The sequence below is a fragment of the Ipomoea nil genome, unplaced genomic scaffold (genome assembly GCF_001879475.1).
Source record: "Ipomoea nil cultivar Tokyo-kokei standard unplaced genomic scaffold, Asagao_1.1 scaffold3170, whole genome shotgun sequence".
NCBI lineage: Eukaryota > Viridiplantae > Streptophyta > Magnoliopsida > Solanales > Convolvulaceae > Ipomoea > Ipomoea nil.
In genome coordinates, this window is record NW_017619598.1 from 2,821,538 (window position 1) to 2,826,666 (window position 5,129).

At 32.5% G+C, this 5,129-nt stretch overlaps 1 long non-coding RNA gene across 1 annotated transcript; it reads left to right on the forward strand.

Moving 5' to 3' along the window:
- Positions 1 to 3,828: 3,828 nt before the first annotated feature.
- On the forward strand, positions 3,829 to 4,751 carry LOC109167906. Its single transcript, XR_002051936.1, has 6 exons — positions 3,829 to 3,890; positions 3,978 to 4,044; positions 4,122 to 4,214; positions 4,301 to 4,346; positions 4,507 to 4,582; positions 4,659 to 4,751. It is a non-coding gene; the product is annotated as an uncharacterized LOC109167906 (long non-coding RNA).
- Positions 4,752 to 5,129: the final 378 nt, after the last annotated feature.

A 5,129-nucleotide genomic window follows, 5' to 3' on the forward strand; every position in this document is an offset into this window, starting at 1 on the left:
CAGCCCATAAGATAGCAGTCTATTTCTATGCTTAGTTGTCCGAAGTGATTTTCCCACCCTCCGCTATCATTTGTAATGTTCTGTCACAAATATTGTATTATAATTTATAACTAGTAAGTGGCCGTGCGATGCACAGACTATTCACTACAAGAAAAATGCACATAGACAACACTAGAAAGACAACAGTTTTTAAGAAAAGTGTTGTCTTTTGTATAAAAGACAACAGTTTGGTCCAAAACCGTTGTCTTTGATGCAACACTTTTGTCAAAGACAACGGTTTTTACTTAACCGTTGTTATAAGTGTGTTGTCTTTGTGCATTTTGTGAAAAGACAACACCACAACGACAACGGTTTTTTAAAACCGTTGTCTATGTGCGTTTTTTTTAAATAAGACAACGGTTTTTTTAACTGTTGTTGTTGGTGTGTTGTCTTTAAGCGCACTGGAATACACAACACTAGAAAGACAACGGTTGTTTAAAACCGTTGTCTTTGTGAGCTCTTTTTTTTTAAAAAGACAACAGTTTTATTTAACCGTTGTCGTTGGTGTGTTGTCGTTAAGCGCACTCGAATACACAACACTAAAACGACAACGGTTTTATATAACCGTTGTCGTTGCGCGTTCTTTATTTGTTTAAGACAACGGTTTTATTTAACCGTTGTCTTTGGTATGTTGTCTTTAAGCGTATTTGAATACACAACACTACAAAGGCAACAGTTTTAAATAACCGTTGTCTTTGCGCATCATTATTTAACAGGTATATAAAATAAAAACAAGGATGTTAACAACAAGAATTGAACTTATGACCTCAAACTTAACAAGTAAGCAATCTATCCAACTAAGCAACACAAACTCTTATGCCTAAAGGTGCAACATCTGGTATATAACTGAGTTGCTTCTGTGTTGTTTGTGAAAACCAAAACCACAATTTTAGAAAATAGTCGAAGAATTCCCCCTAAGAAGAATAGAACTTAAGATCTCTAATCTCTAACATAATAAACTAAGCTAAAAGCCACACTAACACTTATGTATTTAAGTGCAACATCTAGTATATTACCAGTTTGCTTATGTGTTGTCTTTGAGAACCAAGACAATGATTGCATAAAATAGGTTAAGAATGCCACCATAAAAGATAGAACCTAAGACCTTTAACATAATAAACAAAGCTAAATCCACCAAGCCATACCAACTCTTGTGTACTAAAGTGTTACACTTTATGTTTTACCTATAATTTAACAGAGAAAGAATACAATTCAAAAGTTAATTTAATAGTTCTATTTTCGTTCATATTTAAATATAAAATTATTCACCAGAATTTCAAAGTAAATTTATTAAAGTTTTATTTTCAATTATATTACAATTACGACCAATCTATGAATTCAAAAAAATAATAATAATTATCAAGTATAAAAAACAATATGGGGTGGTGTTCATAATGGTGCGGGATGATGTGTAGGGGTTAAGGGTTGTATGATAGGGGCCGGGGTTGGTAATCGACACTTCCGGCTAGCGCATGACTGACAAGGTTAGCTATATATATGTTAGTAATCGACCATTCCGACTAGCGCATGACTAACAAGGTTAGCTATGTTGGTAATCGACCCTTCCGGCTAGCGAATGACTAACAAGGTTAGCTATATGTTGTTAATCGACCCTCCCAGCATGCCCGGGACACGTTGAGAATGGATATGAAAGAGTAGTTGATCGATGCCGTACAGTTAGCTATATCCCATTTCTTTTGCCGCGATTTTAATTAGCTCTATGTTCATAATTACCAAACTATATATTCATAATTTTTGAATTGAAATGCATATTCATAATGATTGAATAACTCTGATCTATATTCACAATTACTGAACTTTATGTTTATAATTTGCGATGTTCATATTCCCAAGTGTTGATAACTATACAGTTTAGAAATTATGAATCAACAATACAGAAATTATGAATCTGTAGTATAGAAATTATGAATTTACTGTATAGAAATTATTAATCTATACAACTGTATTTAAATTAGAAATATACTGTATAGAAATTATGAATCTACATTATAGGGAAATGGGACGTGATCTTTGTATTTGGGTCGCCAGTCTAGGCTTGTACCTCGGGCTTTATACGTACTATTTTGGACCTATCACCACGAGCTATAAAGCTAATATTTTCTTGTCCCCCGTTCTGTACCTATATACCTGGTACTCAATCATTATTGCATGGACCATGGTCCACACAATTGTGTGGACCATAACTAACAAAATACATTTTTAATATACTAAGGGTACATTATTTATGTACTTAATGTACATTTTTCAAAAGTACATTATTTTATATAAAACTACTATTTTGGACCTAGCGTCCCGAGTAATAAAGCTACTATTTTCTTACCCATGTTATATACCTATATACCCGATTTATGGTGGATCCGGTCCCTATAATAAATCATCAATATAGTTATTTAATTTGTAAAAAAATGAAGATTTAGTATAAAATAAAAATAAAACTTTCGTTATTTTGCTTATTATATTAGATATATATGTTATTCTTTAAAAGAAATAAAAGTTAAAATAATTTTGACTTTAATATATATTAGATATATATGTTATTCTTTAAATGTTGAATTTCAAAACTTGCACAATTTGTAAAAAATCTTCTTCCCTCTCAAATAAAATAATTCCCTCTTTGTAAATTTTGACTTCATTTGAATATTAACACTAAAGCGCCAAAGAAGGAATTAAAACACAAAACAAAACTAATTTTGCCAAAACACTTCAGCGCAAACACACAAAACCACCGTCGCCTCCCAGTGTCGAAGTCCAGAAGATACCGCCCTCGCCTCCGACAGTGCCGTCGCCGCCTCCAACCTCTGCCGTCGTCGCCGTCTCCAACTCCCGCCGTCGTCGTCGTCTGCAACTTCCGCCGTCGTCGCCGCCTCCAACCTCCGCCGCCGTTGCTGCATCATCCCTCCAGGTTAGTCCTCAATTTTTTTAACCCTAATTCCTAATTTCTTTATTGTATTGTTAAATTTTCCATATGTGAAAGCTATGAGTGTTCTTGGCTATGATTTTGTCTACCCTATGTTTTAGTATTTTACTAGGCATATAGCTTTAGTTTGATTTTGGCTATGATTTTGACTGAGTTGATTTTCTGTATATGAATTATGAAACCTGGGCTGTACGAGTAGTAACTTTTAGTTTTGCTAAAATCCCTAGTTATTTGCTTCATCATACTTTTAGAATTAAACATTTAAACCTTACTTTTAACCTTAATATAATAAGCACTGAAGTTTAACAAGATCACTTTTCAAGCAGAACTACTAGTGCTGTCTATTTAGCATTTGTTCATGTCAATTAAAAAGAAACATTTGCTTTACTCATTTATATGATTAAAAATTTAATCTGTCAAAAAGATTTATACAGGTTCATAAATAAAGTAAGAAGCAAAATGTACTTTGAGATGCAAACACTATATTTTCTAAACCACTCTGAATTTTGATGTTTATAGAAAAAACCACAGCTTACTACTTGCATCTAATAACATTCTAATTATGTTAATTCTGTGTGTTCAACATGAAATATTATTGAAATAATTTGGAGAACTTGTATGATGTGAACAAAACTAGCATGTCCAACAATTAGATAAAGGAAACAAAAAGGGTTATTTTGGAAATTTTACAAAGTTGATCCAATATTCTGATCTGGTTTTTGATTCTTAAAAGCTAATGTCCAGAGATATCTCTTATCCAATCATAGCAATAATTCTTTATTATCCTTATAGCGAATCATCTCTTTTTTCTCTTCTTGTTTGCTTTTATAAATGCTCTCAAACTGGCACATCAGGCAGGGCTGTATCTTCATCACCGCATTGGGCCTTATATTTGTGGAGAATGGAATTATGGGTAAGATTATTTTATATGCATATACATTTAGTTATATATGATCATGTAAAGTGGGATCCTAGCTTAATTGTATGAATTGTGGTGCAGGGGATTCCCTGTTTGGCTAAAATTTGTGCCTGGGATTGAGTTTAGAACAGACAATTAGCCTTTTAAGGTTGTCTACTTAATTAATTTGTTCATATATATTTTGCTATATATTCTGGTTTACTAAACTATGGTGATTACAACAAGGTGGGTATGCATCGGTTTGTTGAAAAAATTGTGAACATGATGAAAGTGGAGAAAATGTTTGAACCTGACGGTGGACCTATTATTATGAATCAGGTTAGAATTGAAGCTAAGGAAGAAGATGGATTATATTATATATTGGCTTAATTGTATAACTATTATTGTCTTTGTGTTTACTGCAGATTGAAAACGAGTATGGACCAGTGGAGTATGTTATTGGTGCCAAAGGTAAAGCTTATAGAAAATGGTTTTCACAAATGGTTCAATTCTACCTGATTCAACAAATGGTTGAAGCTAGGTTTTTTTTTTTTTTTTTTTTAAATTTTTTAAAATTTCATTCTTTCGATTTATTATTACATAATCTGAATAATCAACAATATATATGAAGGGCTATTAAAATGGTCCATGCGTCCTCTACGAATGGAAAGAAAGGACGCAGTAAAACTGCTTGGGAAATTGTCAAGGTAATTTCATATTTTTAACTATATAAGTGTTTGTATATAGCTAAATTGTAATGCAAATATTATTTAACATTCGTAGGCTCCTCGTCAACCGGATAGTAACCAATGCGGTTTCTTTGTCATGGCGTACATGAAAACTTTAATTGAGAATATGCCAGACTTCGATGATAAAATTCTGTTCAAGCACTGGTATATATGTACATGAAAATTCTGTTTGAAGTGAAAATCTGTTTGTATGTGCATATATAAGTGCATTAGGTGATTATTTAAAATGAGCATATAGTCATGAAATGAAGAATCATGTGAGCTTAACTGTTTGTATGTGCATAAGTGAATCAGTGTGCTGTTCTGATTTGTTGTTCATTGAAATTATATGGTCAGCAATTATTTTCTTAATGTCTTACCTTTTTTGGTGATGAATAATGATAATTCATCTCTTATCTTTCCTTTTTGGAAGACTGGAAAGCATACTGTATTGATATATACAAATTAAAGTGTGCTTAATCTTTGTGGTTTGGTGTTAAGTGCCAAAATCCTGCCTGCCAAAATC